Raw genomic sequence first — 27,179 nt, forward strand, 5'->3', positions numbered from 1 at the left:
GGGGTCCGCAGGGTTTTTCCTCCTAATTTGCTGTAGAACTTAATAAAAAAGATCTGCCTCTTTTATGGCATCAAGCTCTTTATCTGCCACAAATTAAAGCCCAGTGCTTGGGCTTCTGCTTTCTCTGCTGTTAGATACCAGCTCCCTAAATTTGATAATGAGTCGGTTTTGTCATTCTGAGATTAGAAATACATCCTGAAGACTGGTGAGAAGTTTTGTGCATGGTCGTCTTCTTCCCCATTTTCCATTCAGCTCTTTATGCTTGGATTTATAGGCAATAACAACTCGCTTTTTGATGGACAAGGGGATTTGTGTGGTTATTTTAAACAAGGTCCTAAGAGTCCCCACAGTCCCGTGGGCTGCCCAGGGTGGGGGCAGAGTCCCCATCCTGGGACAGATCGAAAAGCCATGTGGATGTGGCACCTGGGGACATGGGTTAGTGGTGGCCTTGGTGGTGCTGGGGGGCTCCATGATCCTTGAGGTCTTTTCCACTGTTAACAATTCCATGATTCTACCTTCTCCTGCCAATTTGCTGGGCAAAGTAAGATCGTTCATTCCAGTTCCTGATGACATTTTACCCAGGATAATTGTCATGTCTGTATGGACAGACAGGTGCTAAGGGCTTTTCCCTGCTGAAGAGTATTTTGTATGAAGCTTGTGAGCATTTGAAATGCAATTACTCTGGAATAGGTCCCTGTATAAACATTTGATTCTGTAGTAGTTTATTCTACAAATAATTTTCTTCGGTTTTCTGTGTATGGTGTCACTTAATGAGACTTTTAATGGCTTTTACAAGATGATGGCATTCCACATATTTTCCAGTTTGCTCTTGACTTGACTTACATTCACAACAGAAGTTTTCAGGCCTTAAAATGCAGTGCCATAAATGGAGAACTGGGTTCTTTTTCTTTACTGTAGCGTCCAAATCCCAGCTGTTGAACTTTCTTGGATAGCTGAGTCTTCTAATATGGATTTAGGAGCTCAAGAAAATGTTTCTTTGTATAAGAATTTTTTGACTGTCTTTCTGTTTGAGCCCTTGGAAAAGCAAACACGGCAGAACAGCTCAGGAGCATCTCGCCCACGTGGTTTTGCTTTCCAGGGAAGCCGTGCTGCTGCTGGAGCAGATGCCAGGGACAGGGTGGGTTCCTGGGTGATTCCAGGAAGTGTGGGACATCTCCACCGAGCGTGGCAGATCCGTGCATGGAAAGAAGGAACAGGTTTTTACAGTATGGGTGGTAAAACATTGGCACAGCTGATTGCCCAAGGGAGGTGGTAGCTGCCTCATCCCTGGAAGTGTCCAAGGTGTAATTTCAATTGGTTTCTAACTACTACTTCCAAAAGCCAATTCTTGTCTAAATGCAGAGGTCCTTTGATACCCAATAACTTTTCCCTTTGGAGGGAACTCTTAATTCCACAACCAAGTGGCCTTTGATTGTGGTCCAGTTAAACTCGCAGCATCGCCTGGAAAGTGTTGGGCAGGTTCCATTCGTGGGGCTCTGGCTTTCCAGTTTTGTTCCCTAGATTCCAGGTCTACAGTGGACCTCTGGAATGGTTCTGGGCTCTGGATGAAGCCCAGCAGAACCCCACTGCAGCTCACTTTGCTGGTGATTTTCCATGCGTGGCTGCTTTTAGTCATCTGTCCGTCGGCCAGCTCTGAATCTGCTCAGCTGCTTTGTTGACACATACAGTGGTAATTTTTTAATTGGGATGTCATCCTCAAAAGGTTGCCTGTCACGTTGCAGCATTTGCCTTTATTACCTTGGATCTCCTCGGAGGATGAAGTCAGCTTTGCTTGACAAGGCCTATTTTCCATAATGTTGACTTGACTGTCATTAATTTCACTCCTGTTCTTTTTAAGTCCAGATCGAGTCTGATTCAGATTTCCCTTATTTTGTCCAGAGCCTATGTCTGGCAGACTGATTGGTGTTTACTTGGTGTTTTGCCCTCCCATGATGTAGCCAGGTTGGAGATGTTTGTCTTCCAAATTTTCTCCTGCATTCTGAAAAATATTGCAAATGAGCCCTTGGGGTCTCTGAAATATTGGAGGACTCTTGGAGGACTCCCAGGATGATTTTCAAACATCCTGGGCTTCTGGGGCATCATTCCATACTGGAATGCAGAGCTGGTAGAGACCTTGGGGGACTTCCCAGTCCATTCACCTTCTCAAGGCAAGCTAAAGTGTCCCTAGAGCAGCCTTAATGAATGTATTTCTAATTTTTACTTAAAATCTTCCAGTCTTGGAGGTGCAAGCCTCCTCAGGAAGCTGGCAGTGAGTGCTTAACCAATTTGGTTAAAAGCTTTTCCAATATCTTAGATCTATTAGGAAGCAATTCTTGGCTGTGAGAGTGGTGAGGCCCTGGCACAGGGTGCCCAGAGCAGCTGTGGCTGCCCCTGGATCCCTGGAATTGTTCCAGGCCAGGCTGGATGGGGCTTGGAGCAGCCTGGGGTAGTGGAAGGTGTCCCTGCCCATGGCAGGGGGTGGAATTGGATGATCTTTAAGGCCCCATACAGTCTAAGCCATCCTGGGATTTTGTGATCTCTGAGAAATGAAGATACTTTGCTTTGAATAACACATCCCCTTGTTTCTGCTGTCATTGATGGGAGCATGTTACATCCTCCTCCAGTTTGTTTTCCTCCAGGCTGGCAAGGTCCTTTAATGTGTTCCTATGGATCATTTTGTATCCAAATCTCTTTATTATTTCCTCAGCTTTCCTCTGTGCTCTGGTGTGTTTACTTCTCTCCCTCCTCAGACTTGGCACTGCGAGGCCTTGTCAGCATTGTATAAAACGAAATAATGCTGGTTTCCACATGGCACTCTTAAAACAATCTGAAGTGCCTTTTTTTCCCTTCTTTCTTTTTTTTTTTTTTTGGTAATTCCATTGTATTGTTGACATTTTACTTGTGATCTGATATCCCCTCGGGGTTGTTTTCTCCTGTCCATCAGTCCAGCTGGGAATTCTCCACCTGCACAATGTACACTGCTCTTGCACTCGTCATTATTGGGTTTCACCGGGCTGTTTTGGTCTTGACTCATCCATGTTGTTTCATTTTTGCTGTATCCTGTAATTGCTTTCATATAAATTGTTAAACAATCTTTCTGGTGTCTTCCCATTGATTGTGAGGGGAGTGCAAGCTCTGATTTGCCTCAGAAGCTTTTTCAAACTTCACTCTGGAGCTGTTTCCTTTTTGATCCCAAAAGCACTTTGAAACTTGGTGAGTGGATCATCTATATGCAAATTCCTTAATTTTTCCTGTGCTACGTTGTATTTGTGGCAAATCAAGTGATGCCAATTTTCATTACAGTCAGACTCGGTATCTTAAAGGTCTTTTCCAACCCAAATGGTTTTGTGAGCCTGTGATTATGTTGATATTTTGTTAAGATGCTAACTAAAAAGTACAAACATCGTACAGGTTAAAATCAATTATTGAACTCAAGACATTTTGCAATCTTGATTGAACTACGAGACTTAGATATAGTTAAATATGAGCCTGTTCTTTTTCTGCACTGTCAAGGCTTCCAGTCCAGTGATTTCTGCAGCTTTATTGCTTGTAACGAGGCCCAAATCAGTTACTTGGTGTTACAACTTGTCACCTGTGATTTTGGGAAACTAATCTCTTGTAATTACTTGCTGCATGAGAGTTTCTGCATCCCTCCTGTCTCCTCCATAACCCCCCAAGGGTTTTTTCCCTGTATGGACTCACCTCTCTTGGTGCTTCCCAGAACCTCCTCCTGGCTTCACCCATTAAAACACACCAAGTTTCTGCCCTGGAAATTCAGTTTTCCCACAGTGTTGATAACTGTCAGAGAGGTGAGCCTTCCCACCTTTTTTTTCAGGATACATTGCAGCCATCTCTTCCTTTCATAGCTGAACACCATGGGATTAATGATTTTCAAGTCCAGTCACGTGCTCATTTTTTTCTTACTGCTGGCCAGGATTTCATTTGTTCCTGCTTGTTATCCAGACTCCCTGCATCCATATATAGCAACAGAAAATTCATTTTTTTAATGAAAGCTCTTGTCTGACTTTGTGCCTCATTTCCCCTTCTAAGTGTCCTTCTCCTGTGTTCAGCTTGTGCCTTTCCTGGATGCATCAGCAGTTTCATCTGGGAAGGTGTCTTATTAGTTGGAAAGATGCTGGCTCTGCAATTCATGGTCTCTCCCTTCCCTCCAGTATTGCTCCATCACTCAGATCCAAATATTTTCTCATCAGTCACGCAGCCTTGTTCAGTTCCATGATTCTTTTGGGGCCTTCTCTTGTATCTGGTACCGGATGCATCTTTTAGCTCAGGGATTGACAGCCTGTGGATGCAGTGTGGAGCAAACAGCATTGGCATTTTGAGGCACTGGTTTGCAAGAGGAATTTGCAGCTTGCAGTTCCTGCCTCTCCCTGAGCTCCAGGCTCGGCAAAAGCCGCTGTCCTGCTTGGAAGCAGATTCCTGCTGGTTTGAGAGGCAGCTCCTACCAGCTCCTCCTCAGCTTCTCTTGGCACCCTCAAGCCAGTGGGAAGGAAAAGCCTGGCATGGCACCGTGTGAAGATTGCCAGACCTTGACTTAGACTTTCCCTTGGAGTTCTTTTCCCGGATCCCTGAAATCTTTTCTCACCTGCTTGGTTCCAGCTGACGCTGTCGCTGCTCCCAGCAGGCGCAGTTACTGCTTGTGACCAGAGCAACCAGCCAATATTGGTGCTCATCTGTGGGAAGAGGAAATCCATAGCAGCCAGGTATTTCTTGGAGGCCATGGTGCTGATCCACAAAGCATGTTTGCAGAGGCTGGTGTTTCTGAACACAGGCTGGAGAAAACAGCAGGAAACCATTTTTCTCCATAATCCAAGGTCGTTTTTTCCCGCCAGCACTAAGCACACGCGCAGAGTTTAGTGTGACTTTCACCACGGGTGTTTCCCTGGATGTCCTTGACTTTCTCCTGCTTTCCTGGTGCTCTTCACTGACGCTCCTGGCACTTGACTGTGCGTATTCCCTCCTGTTCCCTGCAGTTTGTGTTTTTTCCCCTTCTCCTGACACAAAGCCTGACGTTCCGTGTTTGTGTTCAGCCCTTGGGAAGCTTTCTTTCCTCTGTTTGTGGCCAGTGTTGCTGGCTTTAACCAAATTCCACGTAGCAGAATTGTCCTCAGTGGAGATTTTTTTGGGATGAATTTTCAGCCTCATGCTGAACTTTTCATTCAGGAGAGATCTCTCTGCCAGAGAACCCAAATCTCCAACCTCTTACGTTGTGGCTCGTAGTTTGCTAGGGATGAACGATGGCCTCATGATCCAACGGTGGAAGACTGGCATCTGCTCCTTTCCATGCCCCAAATTTCTCTCTAGTTCCCAAACTGCATGAGCAGTGCCTCAGTTTCCCATTTGGAACAGGGCAAAAAGGGTTGGTAATGTCTGTACTTGCTGAGATAGATAAATGAAACTTTGGAAGATGCTATGGTGACAACTTCCCCCCTTCTCTGCCACAGGAGGGAATGGGAAGGTTTGGACTCTTTGTGGCTGGGCTCCTTTATTGTGCCCTTTAACTTTAAATATAGTTTTATACAGGTTTCAGAGCCAATTGATTCCTGCCACATGGAAATGTCTCTCATGTGCCATCAGGGCTGTGGGGACTGTTCTGGTGTCACCCTTGCTCAGGCTTGCAGTTCAGGCTGCTGCCTTTGATCTGTGAAAACCTTGGTTTGAATCTTCTCTCTGTGTGAGACCTCTCTCCCCAGGACTGTGCTGGCAGTCAGGATTAGCTGGGCTTTACTTCGTTGATGATCTTGTTTTTAAATCTGAAAGGACCTCAGCAGAGTTTCCTCCTGGGGCAGGGAGGGCATTGATTCTGGAATATGTTTTTCTTGGTGTTATCAGGATTTTCTGGCTATCAGGATAAGCCATGGGGCTTATGGATCATGGAGTTTTCTTCCTGGAGGAAGTTGTGTCTTCAGTTTAGGTTAGGTTTTACCTGACTTTCCTATGATTTTTACCTTTTAATGATTTTTTCCACATTTTTTCATATTCCTTGCTTTCTGTGGGTGTTTCTATTGACCCAAATATAGTGGGAAGAGCGCTGGGGAAAACAATCCCTTATTTTTTGGCTTTTGGTTTCCGCCTGCCCTCTGGAGATACCGGCAGGGTTCCAGGAACACAGGCTGGCCTGAGGGAGGAGAAAACAGGGCAGTGTTTCTTTTCCTGCCTCAAGGTAGACACCAGGAGCTGTCGTACTTTTAGGGATGTTGCCATTAAGTAAAGAGGGAGTGGAAAAAACCCCAGATATTAAATTTGCTTAAGATGTGTTCTCATGAAGATGCTTAGTTGGATATCAGTCCTGTCTGCAAATCTTTTTATATCGAAATAATTTAATGGGAGTATCCATTTTAAAGTTACTGGGGAGTATCCAGAGTCTATTCCTGGTACGGAGAGCGGAAATCTGTTTTAATTGGAGCAGTTTTCTGGGAGTCGTGTTTCCTGCCAGAGTGGTAACAGTAGGAAGGATCAGCAGCATGAGAGGTTATAAAACCCCCAGGCATTTTACATTCGTTTCAAGTAGCTGGATACAGTTAAGAAGCCACAAAAATTGGGCAAACAGAGACTCTGCTCAGAGGATTCAGAGAGCGTGTTTTAAACCTTCCCAAAAAGCACCTGAATCCATGGGGACACAGTTCCTGAGTTCCCTTCTGTGTTTGTTTTACTGAGTGGCTCATACTCTGAGAGCGAATAAAAATCCACTGCTGCCACAAATAGCACTCGAGATGCTAGTACTGATTATAATTAACCCTGATGGTTTCTGCCTGATTTGGTTCATTTTTGTATTTGTAGGCAGCACACAGGAGCGCAGGAACAAACCGAATTAACACTGGGAAGTGAAGCCAGAGCGTTATCAGATAACCCAGGGAAGTTAGAGAGCTGGAAGCCTTTAAAAATAGTTTTCTCAAGATAACTGTGTCACTCTAATTTCAGAAGAAAAAAGTGTGTAGATACCTTATTTTTAAAGCCGCTTTTGTTTCCCAAAATGCCCGGAAAATCGAGCTGATCCATTAAAATTGCTGTTCCTTCAGTGTTTCATCTTAGAGGGATTCTTCTACACAGGGATAATTTATTCCTCCTTGGCAGCGTGTCCGTAATACACATTATTAGCAAACCCTCAGAATTTTGTTCTCACATGCTAAAATAAAGTGGAAAATGAAAAGATTTTGTTTCATGTCCATCATCCCAGATTATCTGAGATTTATTTCTGAATACAGTCTTTACAGAATGGGTGAGAAGCCATCATTAGAGGTTAAAGACATGGTTGTTTTTCTTATGTGGATTTTCACTTTGGGTTATTTAGTTTCTCAAAACTTGTGTCTCTTTAAATCCATAGATCAGGAAAGTTGTGAAAATCCATTTTTCAAAGGTTATTGATTTCAATTTACCATTCAGGATTCTGCCCTGTCTACAATAAACATCTCTTAAAAATGGTTTTATATAAGAGCACCCAGAGACAGCCAAACCCCAATGAATAAAGGGGAGCTTAAAGGCTTGAACTCAGTCCTGCTAGAGCAGATCTGATTTCTACTTAAAGTTAATACCAATTTTAAGTTAATGATGCCTAAATCGGTTGCCAGTTTTTGTCATCACTAGGAAATTAAATCGAGTTGACTGTGCTTAAATTACTGTTTTCAATTAAGTAGCTCAAAGCAGAGCAGCAGAACTGAGAACTCACCCTGGTCCTGCCTTCCTGCAGACCTGGTGCCCTGCTGGAACCTCTGGGATGGATCCAGGGAAGCATTTAAGTACCAAGTGATATTCTGATGGAGAAAATTGGCAGGATGTTAGCAAATAAATATTATATTAATCATATTAAAAAGGGGTTATTGTGGTCAGATAGATGGGTTTTAGAAAGGTTTCAAGGAACTAACAGTGGATGCAACAGGATTTTGGGAGCCTGGAGAGGAGAAGGTTCCAGGGAGATCTTAGGGCACCTTCCAGTGCCTGAAGGGGCTCTGAGAGAGCTGGAGGGAGTTGCTTTATGAGCAGTGGTGCTCAAAGGGATTTCAGAGCAGGTGGATGTAAACACCAGCAGCGATGCTGTAGCAAAAAAAAGGGCAATTAAAATTTTTAAAAAAAAATTTTTAGGTGTATGAGCAAGAAAATATTTAGAAGAGAACAGATTTCATTTTTGTATTTGGTGCTTGTGACTTTCCTGTGTGTGATTTCCATTTCAACATCCTGAAATAGCTCCTGGTTAAGTTGTAGGGGAACGGAAGAAACGCAAAAATAGTCTGAGAACTAGAAAAAACACACAGAGAGAAACACAGAGCTAAGTTTGCTTGGCTTATCAGAGGGAGAGTCTGACTGCAGGAGCATCCCAGAGAAAATTCCAGGCACCGAGTGCCCTCCCATACATCCAAGGAAGTTGGAGTTTTAAAAGGGGAACCCTTTAAAGGTGAACTGCCTTTTGGGAGGGATGATCCAAGGAAAAGAGCACTTATATCTAAAATTGATCACTTTTCCTTTAAAACTACAGAGACCAGGGCAGGGTATGTTCTTGTCAAGGATTAGGTTGGTTGTGGGTGACGTTTAAATGGCTGAAAATACGAACAGTATTTTCTTCCTGGGCAGAAAGAGCTGCAGGAAGGCACCAGGCACCGTTCACCCCTGGCCGTGGCACAGGGGTTGTGTGAGGGGGTGATGGAGTTCGCTGATTGAAGCATTTGATTCTATTTAGTGGGCCAACCCTCACGGTAAAATTACCACCTCGTTCTGGTTGAAAATTCCTGTGGAGGATGGCACTGTGGGAAGGGTGGGTTTGGGATATGGCTCAAATTAACTGGAGCTGGAGACAAGCCCGAAAATGTTGTGGAGCACATGGTGAATATGGGAATAGAACTGGATTGCTGAGAGTGAAGGTTAAAAAGATTTATATTTATATTTATATGATAGATGTATCCCCCTATATAGAATCACAGAATTGTTCAGGTTGGAAAAGCCCTCCAAGACCATGGAGTCCAACCGTTCCCCAGCACTGCCAAGGCCACCATTGGCCCACGTCCCCAAGTGCCACATCCACACGGCTTTGAAATCCCTCTGGGGATGGGGACTCCAACACTGCCCTGGGCAGCTGTACCACGGCTGAACAGCCCTTTCTGGAAGGAATTTTCCCAATATCCAATCTAAACCTCCCCTGGCACAATTTGGGGCTGTTTCATCTTGTCCTGTCCCTGTTCCCTGGGAGCAGACCCCGACCCCACCTGGCTCCGCTCTCCTGTCAGGGAGTTGTGCAGAGCCAGAAGCTCCCCCCTGAGCCTCCTTTGCTCCCCAGCTCCCTCATTATATGAGAGAATCTCTCAGAGCTGTGAAATACCTGTGGAAACCTGGGCTGGTTGGGAATGTGATGATGAGGTGGGTGGTGTCTGGTGGGTCTCCACTCAGGACCAGTTGAGGGAGGGACTGATGTGGTGCAACCACCGCTATAATTGCTGTTGTATGCAAACCATATGTAGACTTCCTTTCTCCCCAAATCGATCTCATCCCGAGTGTTCACCTCTGGCTGCTGTGTCCTAGGAAAATAACTGAGGGAACTGTATAAAATGGAGTTTCAAGTGTGTGTCAGCACCAGGTAAAACGACGCAGCAAGAATCCTGTGAGCAGCAAGACAAAGCTTCTATTGAAATCCTCTGGCTCCAGGTGATGTATTGTAGTACCTGGCTGTCTCCAGGTGATCCCTTGTGCTCCTTGAAGCCAGACTTCACCGAGGGACAGCTGGACACTATTCATGGCATTCCCAGAAAAAGTGCCATGTGCATTGATCAGTCTTTGTCTGCATCTAAAACTCATCCCTGCCAGTTCTGCCTCGCCATCAGAACTCCTGGCCTGACTGATGTTTGAAGTGATCTAAGAATACCTCAGATGTATTGTCAAGGGACTCAGTGCTAAATAAATTATAGGAAAGATGAGATCCTAGCAAGCATTTGGATAACATAAGCAAGATTAATGGTTTGGAGCCTGTTTTCTGAACAGTGGGATGTGATTGATCAAAGAGAAAAAATTGTCTCCGTGGCTCCTTTGTACCGAAACTTTCAAGAGCTGAAAATGAGCAGCTGAAGTAAGAAATGCAGAGCTTAGGGAAGAACCTTGTGATGAAAAACTAGGGTGGGAGGTTATGAAAGTACAGGTTGACAGCTCTGTCCTCTTTACCAACCTTTCCCCATAGGGATCTGCTGTAGAAGATTTTGGACAGGCTGCTGTAGCCTGGATAGGTACTTTGAAATTTTTTTACAGTATTTTTTAAAAATCAAAGACTTTTCTTGTGCTGTGAGTAAGATCTGAGTTTCTAGAAAGCTGGTTTCTTCTGCTCTCTGGGGAAAAAAGAGCTGAACAGGTGGAAGGCTGATCTCCTAGGGAAAGGTGACTGTGCCTGAGGATCTGGGAAGAAAGGCAAGGGCAGATTTTTATGTGCCTCACTCCCTGCAAATAATGCTCCTTGCAATTCCTGCTCCTAAAATCAGAATTTAGGACTTTGTTTCCATGCTTGATTCTCAGTTGGGGGAAGAAATTTAGAATTTTGCCAATGTTTGAGTGTTGCACCCAGATGTGGTGGTCTGGTAGGGAGGGGAAAGACGAGGCTGGAAATGAGCAGGGGAGCTTATGGACACAGGAGTGCTCAGAGTTCATGGAATATCTTGGATTGGAACCCAGGGTAATCACATTTTTGGATAAAAAAAATACTCAGATAAGGCCTTGTGACTTTCCTGTGTGTGATTTCCATTCCAACATCCTGAAATAGCTCCTGGTTAAGTTGTAGGGGAATGGAAGAGTCCTTTGTCTCAGAAGAGTCAGACCTGTTCCAGGGCTGAAATCTGTGACATTCAGAACAAGTGAGACACAAAGGTAGAAAACTGTGGCTCGAATAATTCCGACTGATTCGGGTTGGAATGTCACTGAAACCAAGCAATGGGAAATGGGAGATAAAGGTTATCCAAGTTATCCATACCAGCTCCAGTGGCTACACAGCTTTCCCTACAGTTCTGTAGAATGGCCCTGTGTGTTTAATGCATTGAAGGACACATGTCCACTTCACTTAGCTGAAGAAATTGGGGTACAGAACTGCTGCACTTGATGGAAATGTCATTTCTTGCAGTTAAATTTTGCTGTTCCGTTCACTGAAGCGTGTAAGGACGAGACTTAGGATGATATTCTGCCCTTTTCGGTATCTTTCTTTAAAAGATGTTGCCCTGACTAATCTAACAGTGGGGATGGGCTTTCATTTAGCTCAACCCAAATAGCAGAGCTGGTATAAGAATAAACATGAATGTGCTCCTTCAATATCAATAGAGGAGACTGATTTTGTAAAAACACTGCAAGGAGAAAGATGGTTTAAACCATCCCCAGAATAACGATGTGTAAATTGTGATCGCTCTTGCACTCCAAGTGTCAGTTTTAATTTGAGTCTTTTGTAAACCACTTGATTGTTGAATATTGCAAAGAAATTTAACCCCCTTGGAAGAAATCAGAAAGAATCCTGCTATTGAGGTAATTAGATACAAATTTGAGTGGGGATTTTTTTAATAAAGATTAAATGATCTGTTCAACTGTTTCAGGCCATACTTCAGATACACACACCTGTGTCTAGCTTGTAGAGCATTTTCCTCATTAATTAAGAGCACTTTCCTTGTGTTATTACTTAATTGGGTATCGCAGGGAACCTGATGAGACAATGAAATGGTCTTAATTGCATACAAACTAAATGCGTGATACTCCACATGCTGGAGTGTTCCACAGCGTGACCCCAGCTTGTCATCGTGTGCTAATGGCCACGGCGCTTGCTCGGGGGAGAGGGAGCCCTCCTGGAGTTAACACAGCGTGAAGCACAACCACAGGCTGGGCAGGGAACGGCTGGAGAGCAGCCTTGGGGACAAGGATTTGGGCGTGCTGGGGGATCAAAAGCTGGCCCTGCTCTGGCCACGTGCACTGGCACCCAGAAACCCCCATGCCCTGGGCTGAGGGGGGATTCTGCCCCTCTGCCCTGCTCAGGTGAGACCCCACCTGGAGAGCTGCTCCAGCCCTGGGGCCAGCAGCACATCCAAGGATGTGGAGCTGCTGGAGAGAGCCCAGAGGAGGCCCCGGAGCTGCTCCAGGGCTGGAGCCCCTCTGCTCTGGAGCCAGGCTGGGAGAGCTGGGGGTGCTCACCTGGAGAGGAGAAGGCTCCAGGGAGAGCTCAGAGCCCCTTGCAGGGCCTAAAGGGGCTCCAGGAGAGCTGCAGAGGGACTGGGGACAAGGCATGGAGGGACAGGACACAGGGAATGGCTTCCCACTGCCAGAGGGCGGGGATGGATGGGATATTGGGAAGAAATTGCTCCCTGTGAGGTGGGGAGGCCCTGGCACAGGGTGCCCAGAGCAGCTGTGGCTGCCCCTGGATCCTGGCAGTGTCCAAGGCCAGGCTGGAGGGGGCTTGGGACAACCTGACCTGGTGGAAGGTGTCCCTGCCCATGGCAGGAGTTGGAACTGGGTGATCTTTAAGGTCCGTTCCCACCCAAACCATTCTGGGATTGTATAAATTAAACACTTTCCTATAGTCAATTTTCCCCACTTACCAGACTTCAGAAGTTTTCCATGTTTGACAACATTAAGTTTTGAACCATCTAAACACTCTTGGCTGTTGACGTTTCCCAGGGATGTATCCCATTTCACAGGGATGCCTGTTTCCCTGAAGTTTCAAACCGATTATTACAAAGGTAAATGGCCATGTTTAACTCTTAAATATAATATGTAAGGCTTGCTTTCTGTGAGTGTACATGTGCTCCTGGACAGCCAGGGGCTTGCGTGGAAGCAATAAATTTATTCTTCTGGGATTAATCCCTACTCTGCTTCTTCAGCTTCTTCATTTTTTTTTTATTTTCTGTTGGGAGAGTGGAAATGAGAGTGTAAGAAGAAAAAAACTCTTCCCCATGTCATGTTTGCCTGTGCTCATCTTCCCCAAGCAGCAGGTAGATGTGTCAACACCATGAATTATGGATGGAGCTGCTGGAGCCCACAGAGTGCAGCAAGAGTTGACCTGTTTTATTCATCCCTCAGCAGAACTCCCTGTGGGACTGGGAAAACCCAAAACCTCCCCATTGTCTATGCTTGGGAAGTTAGTCCTGGATTATACTGATTAAAACTTGGCAAGGAGAAGCTGGAGAGCTTTTCACACCTTTCCAGTATGGAAAATTCTCTTGTTCAAGAGGATATTTCAATCTAAAAAACAGTTGTCAAAGGCAAACTTATGTTTTTCTCTCTTGGAAATGAACTCTTTTGCAGTGTGCCAAGGTATTTTTTTAGTTTTAAGGGGAAGAGATGGCAAGAGATTTCCCATCAAGGCAAGGGAAAGACAAAAGCAGGGACTCAGCATGGACTGTGCATGACACAGGAGCTGAGTTCTTGTGTGACTTGGGGCAAGATCTGTAGTTTGTCTGGATTTTTGTTTTCCATGTCCCTGGAAAGGAATGATTGATATTTCCCTTGCAAGGCTGTTTTCAGGCTTCTTGGATAAAAATTTTGCAGGGATTAGTTATATGGCACAGAAGCCCTTGTAGCTCTGGGGTTTGGCATTGGTGCCACTCAAAAGTAATGGTGAGCACTGAAGAAAAACCTGGGTTTTATCATGCTCTGAACTCCCTGAGTGCCTCACACAGCCCTAGCAAAGGTAGAGTGGCAGTGAACCGACGTCTTTAATCTTCTGGATTTCTGTATTTTGAACTTATGCCCATTGCAACAGTCGTCATCCAAGGAATTCGATAGTGGGAGGATCTGAATGGATTCCATTTCCATTCTGTTTGTTGTCGTTATACCCGGTTTAATTTTTCCTCTTGTATTCCTGGGTACAGACACAGCCTGCATGTGGCTGCATTCCTGGTGGGGAAGGGTGGGAGAGCTGGATTTTACCATTTACCATCCTATTTAAGGTAGCTTTTGCCTTCCTTTTATTGTTTTCTGTAATCAGTATTTTGGATTGTTATTGTATTTTATATGAGGAAGGGCTGCAGTAGGTGTCATTTCTTTTAAATACTCAATTTCTCTTAAAACTTCCTATTTTTTTGGCAAAGGGGATCCTGGAGCTTTGTCTGCTGGGAGAGGAAATGGTTGTTTCATTTACCTACTTCTGTTTTAAAATCTATTTTTTAAATCTGTTGCTGATTTTAATTGTATTTAAGTCAAGAATCCCAGCTTGCCGATTTAAAAATTTGTTTGTCAACTTGTTTTTTTGGTTTTTTAAATTGTGCTTTTGTTCTCCTAACAGAAATTTCTACTCCCTGCTTGGTCAAATATCAGTTGTACACTGTTGTCCTTCCATTAAAATTAGAACTCCTTTATTTTGGTCACTGCTTCTCTGCACACTTATTTAAGCAATGGCATCTAATTAGTAATTCGAGAGTCTTTGTTTAATTTTTTATTATGTAGGAAACAGTGATACATTTCAGTGATGATGTGTGCTAGGAACTAATGTCAAACTTCCCTTGGAAACTGGAATCCACATTAATGCAGCGTGAGGTGCACAAGTGTTTGTGTTCATAGAACTACTTTCCACTTGATGAATTCCTGAGAAAAGCGGCAGCCTTCTCCCACAACAGACTGGGATGTCACAGCAGGAGTGATCTGACAGGTGTTTTCATAGAATCCCAGAATGGTTTGGGTTGGAAGGGACCTTAAAACCCATCCATTCCCACCTCCTGCCATGGGCAGGGACACCTTCCACTAGCCCAGGTTGCTCCAAGCCCTGTCCAGCCTTGGACTTGGACACTTCCAGGGATCCAGGAGCAGCCACAGCTGCTCTGGGCACCCTGTGCCACGGCCTGCCCACCCTTCCAGGGAACAATTTCTTCCCAATATCCCATCTATCCCTACCCTCTGTCGGTGGGAAGCCATTCTCCCCTGTTCTGTCCTTCCAGCAAAGTCCTTGTGCAAAGTCCCTCTTTTGGATTGTTTTAGCAAGTATAAGGTGTGAACCTGTCTCAGCTTGTAGGGCGTGGAAGATAAACACCAAATCGCCCACATGAAAGATGTTGCTTTTTTCTCCCTTCTTCTACCCAGATATTGAAGTGCTCTCTTGGTGCTTGGATTTTGTCACAAACATTTTGCATTGCCAAATCCCTGTGTACCCACCTGACGAGGTTTTTAGCAGGCTGTGTGAGCGGAGCACGACAGAATTGGGCCGAGGTCAGGGGTACCAGGCCTTGTAAAACAATTTCAGCGTCTCTTTGTACAGATCTGTTTGTCTTGTGATCCATCAAAACCCAGCTGGGGAATTTGTCCGGGCTGATGGCTCGTTTCCTCCTTGGAGAGACCTTCAAAGGCTGCCATACAAGTGGTTGACATTCTTCTTCACAGACACATGGTTGTTCCAGGAGGTTCATTAATGCAATGCTGCCTTCAAGCTCTTTGGAAATTTAAGGGTCTAAGTCTCTTGTTTACACCACTGTGGAACCAGTTAGGAATTACAATGACTCGAGCTTTTGTAGTCTGTGTACAAAAAGGGAGATTGAATTTGATGGGTTGGTGGGAATTAAGATCAGAAGGGAATATTAGATCATCTATGCTAATTATGAGTAAATTAGATGGTGCAAATTCTGAGCCGAAAACTAAATGCGCACTGTGATTCCTTATGGGATGAACTCTGTCACAAGGAACTGATGGGTGAGAAGAGGGTGTTAATTGCTGAGGCTGCTCTGATGGGGCATAGCTGATGCTCACTGGGGCATAGTCCATGCAGCAGGCAAAGAGGGAATGGCATCCCTTCCTCCCTGGACTTCATCTGATCCTCGGGCTGATCCTGAGCACGGTGGGCAAGATGCTCTGGGCTGCCTTAGAAGAGGCTCCTGCAGAGCTCGCAATGCCAGTGCTCTGTCACCTTTGTAGCTGCTGTTTAGGGAGCTGCAGGCTGGGCTTAGATTGTCCTTAATCTCCTCCTTGCCAGATCAGAGAAGTCTGGCTTCCTCACCTGGTTTTCCTAAGTCCTGTGCTGTGTGCAGTTTGGGGCATTAATGACTTCTCTTGACTGGCCAGCCAGAGCCTTCTACTGCCCAAAGGGACTCCAAGAGTGCTGGAGAGGGACTGGGGACAAGGGATGGAGGGACGGGACACAGGGAATGGCTTCCCACTGCCAGAGGGCAGGGTTGGATGGGATATTGGGAAGGAATTGTTCCCTGTGAGGGTGGGGAGGCCCTGGCACAGGGTGCCCAGAGCAGCTGTGGCTGCCCCTGGATCCCTGGAAATGTCCAAGGCCAGGTTGGAGTTCTAACAGTCTTTAGGGTCCCTCCCAACCCAAACCATCCCGTGATTCCTCCTCACATCAGCCTGTGGTGTTACTCAAGTCATTGATGGTTGTTTTGGACAAGCCCAAGTATCAGCCCCGTTTTCCTTGTTTCTGGCTGCCAGCTGAATGTGGAGTCATTGACTGCTGTCCTTTGAGCACAGTGGTCCATATTGCTTTAAACCCATTTAGACACAAATGTTTGATTGTAATTATTGCCTTAATATGTAACTGCAAGGTTTTGATAGACTTGTTCAGAGTTTCCAAAAAGCAAAGTAGTGTAAAATGGATTTACATGTTCCAAGATCGGGAGGGACTGACATAATCCTCTGGTCAGATGAAAGACCCTCCTGAAGCTTGGAATTGAGCAGGTTTTTTTTGTCTTTTGGAAACAATTAATATTCAAATAAAGATACTGAGTCCAAGATTTATTAAATCCTGATGGATCCTTCTGATGCGCGCTTGGAAAGCTCTTCCGTGTTGGCCTGGCTTTTTATCTGCTCAGACTTCAGATGCTTCTATTTTATCTATTTCTGAACTTGCAGAACTCCAGAAAGCCTTTCAGCCGAATTTAATATGGAATAAAGCAAAAAGCATGGTTTGATTCCACACCAAGTCGGTCAGGCAACAGCTAGATAAGTATAATTAGCCTTGTAATTGGAATACGTTGTAGACAATTAGTTTTTGTAAATGTGTGTAATTTAATCCCAAGTAAAGGGTCAGGAGGACCTTGCTGTGAAAGAGGTTAAGGAGTAACATGTATAATTTCCAGGCCTTCTGATGCTCATGTCTGACACAGCTGGAGAGGAGCATGTCCATCTTTCCAATGGCAGCAAAAAATCCAACCTCCACAAGGTGAGTCAGGGCTTCTGTTCTGCCTTTGTCTCCCAGTATGCATTCCAAGAACAGCCTTAATAAATCCATGGGGGATGCGATAGCAGCAGTGATTTAGAGAATCCCCCATAAAAAACCAAAGTCTGTGAGGTACTAAGAGCCACTCTGTGGGAGTCCATTCAGCTTTTAGGGAAGCTCTTGAGAAATGGGATCCGCTCTCATCCCGAACACTCAATTCGTGCTCTCTGTGGCAAAGGGCTGCAGGATCTCACCCATGCGGTTACATGGCGGCACTTGGGATGTTTTTCTTCCTGCAATCCTTTTGTCAGGAAAGGGGCAGCCCTTCAGCCTCCAAGGTCAGCCCAGGAAAAGGGTCTGCTTCCCAGACATGTGGTACTCATTTGCTTGGAATTTTTGACACCACTTATTACAATATGGCACAGCTGCAAGTTCCCAGGCTCTTGTTTTTGGGCTAGGATTGAATGGTAAGAGAGAAATGCCCAAACGTCTCCCTGGAATCTTACAACACAGCTTGGATGTGGAGTGGGGTGCACAGGGAACACGTTCCCAGGATTTAACAGATCCTGCATCATTATGGTTGGCCTTTATAGCTTTAAGGAAACAACCTCAGTGTGTTGGAGTCCCCAAGAACGGGTTGGTGGTGCTCGTGACCAGCTGCACCTGGGCTTTGCCAGAGTTCTCTGTGTTATTTATGGCTCACAGGCTGCACTGTGCGTGACCCAGGTTCTGTCGGCACAGATGTTGGGGCTGGGGATGGATTCCACAGAAGGAGTCGGCAAAGGGGACTCACAGCTCAGTGTAGGATCAGTCAGCGACAACAAATGCAGAGGCTGGAAGAGCAGGTTCTGGTTTCTTGCCTTGTGCTGCAATAGCAGGAGCAGTGTAACCATATGATTAACAGCGAGAGTCCAAAAGTAGCAGGGTAATAAATACTGGGAATTCAAAGGAAACCTCAGCTTCTGGCAATTACAGAGTCTGTGCAGCAGAGAGATGGAGCTTCTGACTCCAGTGTTATTTGTGACCTACTTGGAACTGAAATGTTGCAAGAGCCTGTTTGTTTAATACTCAATTGCTTTTTTTTTAAAGTTATACCATATTCGGGTTAAATACAATCCTTTGAACATGGACTGATAGATAAACATTCTCCTCAGAAAATTCCATCAGTTCTTGTTGTCTTTATTTTTATTGCCAGCAAGTGCTCAATGTGTTCCTTCTTTTTCCGTTGCAAAAAACCCCCGCCCCAAACCTCCCTAACCTTTCCTATCATGTATCCAATATTTTATAGAGCAATCACAAAGGGTAGTAAATTGAGTAAAACATACTATCCTTGGCAGGATTTCCCTTATGACTAAATCCAATATGAACAAAGAGGACAAGGGCAAATAACTTCACTTATTCAGGTCATTTTTCATAAGAATCATAAAAATTAGATAGAAAAGGCCTATTAGATTATCTCTCCTCTCTTCCATTTTGCCAGTTCTGGGTTGTTCTCTACAGTAACCTTGTGAAATTTTATTTGTCCAAATGGAAGAAAGATCATCTTCCTGCTGGTTATTCTTTTCTTTTTGAGTGGAAAAGGATGGATGGTTTTCCCATCTGGGCTAGAAAATACTTCTTGTGCTTTTACAAGGCTCATTTTTAATTTCTACAGCTGTCTCCTCTTCAACAGTTTTATGTTCCTCTTTTTGGGCACTGTGATCTTATCGTGAGGTGTTTCCTACACTTGGGCCCATGTTTTTAATTCCACCCCGTTATTCCAGTTGTTCAAGTATTGGAATAACCCTGAGGCCATCTGTAACAATTTCACCCCGTTGTGTTTCTGCCCTTCAAGTGCTCGCCAGGGTTAATGTACCAACGACAACAGATTGTTCTTGCTGTACAGTGGGAAATGTTTATAATGCTCTTCAGATTAAAATAATTTAAAATCCTCTTAAAAAGATGTTTCCCACTGCCCCCCCCCCCGAGAACTGCCAGAGAAGTATATATAAGATGACTTAAGCCCCCCCAAACAATAAAAACCAAGCCTCTTACAATGGTAAAGGGCCATGAAGAGTTGGAGAGAAGCTCTCAGTGCAGCAGCTCTGGAGCTTGGTTTAACTCCACACGTGTGGTTTAATTGCCGTGCTGAGCTTCTCACAAGCTGAAGAAAGCACTGGAACATGTTTGACATTTGTTGCTCTAAATTACAGTTGTATCAGTATCATTGAAGTGTCCAAAAAATGCTAAAATTAAGAAGGGCTTGGAATGAATTAATGTTTAAGGAGTGTATGTGCTTATCTGCAGCTGAAAGGTCACTGAGTAAATTCTTCAATGATCCCAGTGTTGTGGGGGTGCTGCTGAAATGACAGATCTTGTTCTGTTTCCAAAAAAAAAGATCTGGGTTGGGACTCTGGAGCAAAAGGGGATGTGTCTCATGTTGCTGGGAAATAGGGAATCATAGAATCATGTCCCAGAATTCCAGAATGGTCTGGTTTGAGAGAGACCTTAAAGCCCACCCAGTGCCACCCCCTGCTATGGGCAGGGACACCTTCCACTATCTCAGGTTGCTCCGAGCCCCATCCAACCTGGCCTTGGACACTTCCAGGGATGCAGGGGCAGCCACAGCTTCTCTGGGCAACCTCAGGGTGCCAGGGCCTCCCCAGCCTCCCAGGGAACAATTCCTTCCCAATATCCCACCTAATCCTGCCCTCTGGCAGTGGGAAGCCATTCCCCCTTGGTCTGTCCCTCCAGGCCCTTGTAAATAGTGTCTCTCCATCTTTATTGTTGGTTCCTCCAGGCTCAAAGGCCACAATCTGGGGGCTGGAAGTGCATGTGGCCATGGCCTGTCCAGCTTTTGATCCCTCAGCACCCCCAAATCCTTCTCTACAGGGCCGTGCTCAATGACTTCTTCTCCCAGTTTGTTCTTATACCCCAAGCCAGTGCAGCACTTGGCCTTGTTGAAACTCACGATTGCCATGAATGTCCTGCTTCTCAAGCTTGTGCAGGTCCCTCTGGATGGCCCTGTCCTTCAGGAGTGTCACCTGCACTGCTCAGCTTTCAGGAGCAGTGGTTTGATGGAGTAAAATGGTTTGGCATGGCTTTGGAGCATGCACTGTGAGGTATCCTATGGATCCTATGCCAGCAGGTCTGGGACCATACCCGTGTGTCATCTTCATCTCTTCATCAAGAGTGAATTGCTAGGAGTGGAATTTTGGAGGGAAAATAAGGGAAAGGAATGTGGCCAGCTCAATCAGGGGGGAATTAGGTGCCTTAGTCTGTTCTCATCCTAAAGGAGTCTCAGCACCCAGGGTTCGGACCTCTCCAGCCTCTGCTGGGTTCCTGAATTACTGCAGACTCCTGGGTGACGCTAGAGAAATCAGGCAAGTCTATAATTCATGAACGGGAGATACATCGAATGTGACAGGGAAAACAAAGAGAAATTAGGATCCACAGAATGAACATTTGTGACAGCAGCAAGGATTCTTGGAAGCTGATTGTGGATCTTAATGGGACTGATATGCTGCTATATTAAAGGGAAATAAACCTATAATATATAATAAAGCAGCCTTTTTTGAGAATTGGGTTTTGATACATGCATTTGGTTATATTTTAGTCTAAAAATAGCGTCTTCTGGTCAGACAGATAAGAAAAGACGGCTTTATGCTTAACATCCGTAATAGCCCTTCTTCTGTCTCTATAGCCACATCTCATGTGTTGATGCCACTCCTGGGCATCCTGCATCCTGATCCCTGTGTGGGAGCACAGTTCTGAGGGATACTGTCCCTGTTCTCTGTGGCTCTTGCATTGTGAAGTTTGTCTGCCTTTTAAAATGGAAGAGGGGACTACAGTCCCTGGCAACACACAGGGATTTTACTTAAAAATACTGTTGTGGAAGAGTGGTTTCACTGTGAAATAAAACTGGCATCTTTTTGCTCTGTTCTCCATAAAATCCATGGATGGGAGGGTGGCCGTGTACAGACTTGCTGTACATTAATTTTGTTTGCAAAAGCACTGTAATTATACAGCTCTCCTGCCAATTTGGCACAGGAAGACAAGTAAAATCCCAAGCGGAATGCTTTCCCCATGAAAAGTCTTTCTGTAGGGTTTTTTTCTCCCTTAGCTTGAACATAATAACCTGATTGGCAAACCATTTAAAAAATGAATTGCAGGGCTTCCAGCATGAAATGATTGGCTCCATAGGAGTTACAGCGTTTGCATACGTGGGAGAAAAATCCAACTGTGCTGCCGAGATCCGCTGGGATGTCCTCTTGGAGAGCCTGCCAGGCTGCAGTGACCTGGAATGCATCCAGCTGGTGCGTCACCTCTGCTACCAGCGCTGCATTTCTTCAGCTTTTAACTCAATTCCTGCTCTCAGTGGCAGCTGTTTAATTCTTCTGCCAGAGATAGCTTCAGGAGAGGGGAAAAAAAAAATAGAGGAATTGTTTAGAAAATTGGGCCTAAACATAGATGATGGTGGTGATGGCTGGTTCCATTTTTAGCTTCCTAAAGAAACAAGGCTTATCCAGCAGTGACATCTGCTCATCGGCTGCTTCCTCACAGGTTGTGAGTGCAGGGGTCAACTTCAGCCAAATTTCAATTAAAACCCAAGTTTTGCTCCAGGTTTTGGTGTTTGGTGGATGGGGACATTTGACTTTGGAGCTCAGTGATTCCTTTTTGACCACGTGGCTGCAGGCACTGACTGCAGGGCAGAGGAGGGAGAGGGGGTCTTAGAAAGCATGGGAGCAGGAGGGGTGGAGACGTGGGTGCCTCGCTGGTGTGTGAGCTCTGATATCACTGTAGAGAGTAAAAATTATGGCAAAAGCAGGCTGCCGTAGTTCCCTGTCTGAGGGAGCGGCCTGCTCTGTGTCACTCGGTAGGCTCCCACCAGGGGATGTCTTCTGCTCTGTTCCCACCTCTCCTTGTGCTGCCATGGCCATTTGTGGATCACTAAGGCTTAGGGAACGTTTTTGGCCATGTTATTTGGAGCTTAGATGAGCTTAAGGCAGCCGTGAGAGTGAAGGCCGGCGAGAAGCTTGTCTGAGGCGCGAGTGGCTCCTCGCGGCCCACAAAGCTGCTTTGCCTTAAGGAGCCTGGCTCCGGGCAGGATTATCCGGCTGGCTGGGAGAGTGCTGTGGGAGCCAAGTGGGCATGGAAGTGTCTCTGGGGAGGAGGACCAGCACCTCAGTGTCACAGTCAGTGCCTGAGCGCAGGTGAGATATTGAGCTTATCAGCTTGAGTCCTTGGGGTTTCTCTCCTGCTTTAAAATCCAACAGGCTCGTTCAGTTGGAAGGGACCTGCGAGGATCATCCAGACCCCCTGGCTGACCAAATGCACAGCATGTTCTTAAGGGCATTGTCCAGGTGCCACTGACAGGCTTGAGGCATTGACCACCTCTGCAGGAACCCACTTCCAGCATTTGACCACCCTCTTGGTACAGAAATGCTTCCAAATGTCCAGTCTAAAGTGGCCAGTGGGACAATCCTCTCTTGCCCAGCTCTTTGGTGCATCGCAGGCTGTGGTTTGCCCTGACTGCTGGCTCCAGCTGACCAGCATCCCCAATCCCTGTCTGCAGGGCCGCTTCCTACAGATTTGGGTGGGTTTGTACAAACATCTGCTGGCCCATGGCTGGTGAAGGCCACGTTCTCTGCTGCCATCCCTGGGCAGGCTTTGCGGCCTTGCATTCCCGGCTCCACCGGCTGTGGAGAAGCAGCAAGGCCGTGTCTTTGCGACTCAGACCAACCTGGAGAATAAAAGCTGCAGCACTCGTTTTGGAGAGGACTTTGCCCTGTTTGGGATCTGGCAGAAACATTTTAGGATTCAGTGATGGGGAAGTGCTCCGGCTGCAGAGCTCTTTAAGATGCCCTCCCAGAGACTGTGGGGAGCCCCTGGCCGAGGGAAGTAAACTGGTGACCTGGAAAAAGAAAACGAAGGAAACAAGATTAGTCTGCTCGACAGGGAATGCCATCCTGGGATTTATTTTGATTCCTGTGAAGGTAGCAGTCTGAAAGGCTTTATGCAGTGAAAATTTGTGTTTTGTAATTAGAGAGAAAAAAGACATACCTTTGAGATATATATATATATGTATATATATATATATATGTAAAACATATAGAGATTGGTTCCTGGGTGGGGCCTCTGGGAGTGCTTTGGAGAGGCTACTCTGCATAATATCCTTTATTTAGCAACTGTCATGCCCGTTTGTAGGATCTGTAGTGATAGAACCTGTCCTGGGAAATGTCTGAAATCCAGAATCATGAAATATTTAGTGGACCGTTCACTGCTAATGGGCTCCAGCCCTGCGCCAGCACCACAGGATCAGTAACAAAAGGCTCTGTGTACCAGTGCCAAGCTGCCTGAGACTGCTCTGAGTTTGTTCAAGTCTTATTTCAGCTTTTATCAAAAGCAAAATCTGAGTCCAGCAAGGCAGGGTTTGGTTGGTTGAAACCAGCAAAAGCTTGTTTTATTTTCCTTGCTCAGAGGAAACCTGGGATATGTCATGTGTGGCATACACAGAAGTGAGTGATTTTTTTTCAGCAGTAGATAAATTGATGTGAGAAAAAATACACAGTATTGATTTTCCTTTTCCTGTGGCTTTTGAGAGGTTGTTAATGCAGCAAGTACACAAGAGCACTCATATGTCTGTCTGCACAGTAATCGCTAATGAATTGACTTTCTTAAAAACAATTTTTAGTCTGTAGTTTCAGTGACTTGATTTGTGGAGTAGATGATATCTCCTGGCACATAATTACTCATTTTTGGGCTGTGTAAAAGGGGGGAGGATAAATTTTCCTGCATTATCTGTAGCACTGAACATCGCTCCTATTACTCATACAAGTTTTTTCTCTGTGTCTTCTTCCTTACTGTAGCTGAGCAAAGAGGTTTGTAAGGATCTGAGGCTTTTTTCAGTGTTAAAATTTACGGTACAGACACATTCTAGAGCTAATTCTTGTGCATTCTGACACAGCAGTGGTCATGATCGTGACAAGGACAATGATTTATACTCAGGAGACCAACAATTCATTTCTCTCAGTGTCTCCAAGTGACTGCAGAGAACTTGTTTTCCTTTGGGAAAAAAACCCAAACCTGCAGCAGGACCCATGGTGATAATCATATTAACAGTACAGTGAAAGCAATTTGATGACATGTGACAGAACGTGACATGCAAGGCCCTGTCAGTCTGGTGGTGGTGATGACCCGAGGATGCTGAGGAAGGCAGTGGGGAGGAGCTGACCCATGGAGTGGGATGAGGTGTTTGTCCATGCTTGGGGAATTGTGGCCGATGTCCAGTGGAAGCACTTCTGATCCCGATGCACAGGTGGGCACGTGGTGATGCTTAGGAATCACTGGTGTTCGTGGACACTTCTGTGTGTTGCTCTTGGTTCATGCTGTTCTGGGCTTGCAGTCAAAATTTGGGGGTCATTAATATTTTCTTCCCATTATCCAGTGCAAGATTGCAGTGTGTCCAATTTCTTCTGGATATGCTCTACACAGTCAGTGTTATCTGAGATTTGTTGTCCCAGAGGTTTTGCTCTAAAGCTTTGCAGGTTGCCATGGTGGCAGAGGGACCATGTCGTCAGTGTTGTGAGAAGAGACAGACATTGATTATGTTGCTCTGAGGTGATTTATTCCCAATAACTCCTTGTCTTGGCAGTCATCTGGTGATCTCGGTTCTCATAACAGTGATCCTTTTTCAGCATCACTCCTGACAGGCTTTTCCTGATCATTCCCTTGCTCTTTGCTGTTGTTCTAATGTACCACTTGCTTTTAGCCACTTTTCTGGTTTTTGGTCTCTCTTCCCGTGGTGGTTCTCGAGGTCCTGCCAAATCACCGATCTCCACTTGGAAGCCTTCATAAGGAGGAACAGTGAGTCTGTGAAGGAACAGTGACCACGTTGTGAGGTACAAAGTGAAATTTAGGGCTTTTCATTCTTGCACATTCACAGCATTGCTTTTTCCCCCCCACTTTATGTGCTGTTTACAGTGCACATGGTTTCTGCAGGAGGGCCTTGGACATCTGTGCGTTTGGCTGTTTATTGCAGAAGGCTTTTAGTGGGTTAAGGAAGCACACAGAGGGGAGCTTTTGGAGTGGCCTGTGAAATGATTTTGCTTAGCTTTGTTTTAGCACTTCTTGCACAAACCTCTGCTCCCTCCCCTTGGGTCGCAGCTTTCCAAGCTATGCCAGCAAGAGCAGAGTCAGGCTCTGCTAAACTCCAGTAAAGCACAGGGCACTTTTAATTTGCATTTGTGCAGAGGCGCTTAATTACAAACACCCCTCGTCCTGCCTCAGTACTCCTGGTAGCTCCTCGATCGCTCCCGGTAGGGAGCTAAGCAGCTGTGAGGATGGATGTCATTCCCTTGAACTTGGGAAGGTTTTCTACATCCTGAGGAGTGGTGGGCCGTGAGATGGATGAGTCAAAGTCAGTGGTTTGATGTACCCAGAGGGCTGGTTATTACAGTATATAATCATGGAATCACAGAATATCCCAAACTGGAAAGGACCCACAAGGATCATCATGTCCAAATCCTGGCCCCGCTCAGGACAACCCCAAGGATCCCACCATGAATCCCACCCTCAGGATGTGTGTGGGTTCACAGTGAGACCAGCACTTCTAAACTCTGTCTCTCAAGGGTTTGGTAGGCGGGGTAGGATGCACCATCTGTAAACCCATGGATGAATTGGAAGGAAAGCTTGTGGTGAGGCAGGAAAAACAACCCCAAACCTGAGCTATTGCCTGAGGAAACATGGGAATCCCCATTAGAGAGATTTAGATTAGAAAACACATCTGCCAGGAGTTTGGCTCTTGGAATTCCATCAGGGAAGTCCCACCTTGTTTTCTTCCAAAGGTAAAAAAAAAACCACCAAAAAACCCCACCAAAACCCATCCTGAAAATACATTGCATGTCTGTATTATTTATATGTCTAGAACTGGACATCCTATTGCAGTGCATCCACATCCTCTCAAGAGATGGTCCCAGGATATTCCAGGAACCACTTCGGACATGCAAGCCTTAGATTCAGCTTGGAATTCGTCAGGGAAGTATTTTCTACTGAAATACAGATATCCCCTTCTCACCCCCTCAAGAAACAGTAAAGCCTGTTTGGAGGAGTGGAAGTGCAGTACAACATTTAGTTATAAACCAAAGATTTCCAAGCCATGTTGACTTAAAGCATCTGTTAGTGAAACGTGTCTGCTCTGCAGACAGTTTTTGTACTTGTGCTGCGCAAGCACATTTCAAACAAGCACAGCAAATGTGCTGCTGAGAACAATCCAGCGGTGCTGCTTGGGTCATTTAGATGACTTAATAGGTCTTTTCTTTTTCCTTGCTATCTGTATTAAATCAATGATTCATATAAATTATGCCAAAGGGAGTTAATTGTTATTGCATGGTATAAAAAGCTGCCAAACTAAGGGCAAAACTCTGATTGCAGCGCATGAAATAAAATGGAGTTGTGTTCTGATTGCTGAAAGCATAAAATGGCTGAACCTATCACCCCTACCGAAACAGCCTGGACAGGAATTCCTGTGGAACAGTGGCAGTGGAGGCCTTCCACTATCCCAGGTTGCTCCAAGCCCCATGCAGCCTGGCCTTGGACACTTCCAGGGATGCAGGGGCAGCCACAGCTTCTCTGGGCACCCTGTGCCAGGGCCTCCCCACCCTCCCAGGGAAGAATTTCTTCCCAATATCCCATCTAACCCTGCTCTCTGGCAGTGGGAAGCCATTCCCCCTTGTTTTATCATGTGACAGTTGAAACACAGCCTGTTGTGTGAGGGAGAATGGAAAAAGATACACTTTTAGCAATTATTTGAATCAAAGTCTGGGAGTTTTTTTGTGCAAGGAAAAGTGCTTTTCAAATAGCAGTCAGCACTGGGAAATAAAATAGAGGAGCATGTGGAATATGTAGGTCTGGGGTAGGACAGAGGAGGACAGCATTGGGGGGATGTTGGCAGAGCGGAGTGGTTTGGAATGAGAAAGTGGATTTGTTGGAGGCAACGGGAAAGTTCAGGAGCACCACGAGACACCAGAAACTTGGGAAATGGCAGCGCCGGAAATGAGGAAATCCACACTCTGCAGTGACTAAATAATTAATAAGGGAC

The 27,179-nt window shown here is 45.5% G+C and overlaps 1 protein-coding gene across 3 annotated transcripts in view; it reads left to right on the forward strand.

Annotated features, from left to right (window-relative positions):
• The window catches only part of FAM168A (family with sequence similarity 168 member A), a 131,610-nt gene that overhangs the window by 4,127 nt on the left and 100,304 nt on the right, over positions 1-27,179 (forward strand). Inside the window, exon 1 of one of the 3 annotated variants that reach the window (XM_048294052.1) lies at positions 17,022-17,104. The exons of 1 other annotated variant lie outside the window; for it this stretch is intronic. The gene's annotated coding sequence lies outside the window, so the exon portion shown is untranslated. Of the gene's footprint in view, positions 1-17,021; positions 17,105-22,204; positions 22,294-27,179 lie in introns of those variants that run through there. One more of the 3 variants, XM_048294054.1, reaches the window with a different exon arrangement.

Source organism: Corvus hawaiiensis, chromosome 2 (assembly GCF_020740725.1).
Source record: "Corvus hawaiiensis isolate bCorHaw1 chromosome 2, bCorHaw1.pri.cur, whole genome shotgun sequence".
NCBI classification, from domain to species: domain Eukaryota; kingdom Metazoa; phylum Chordata; class Aves; order Passeriformes; family Corvidae; genus Corvus; species Corvus hawaiiensis.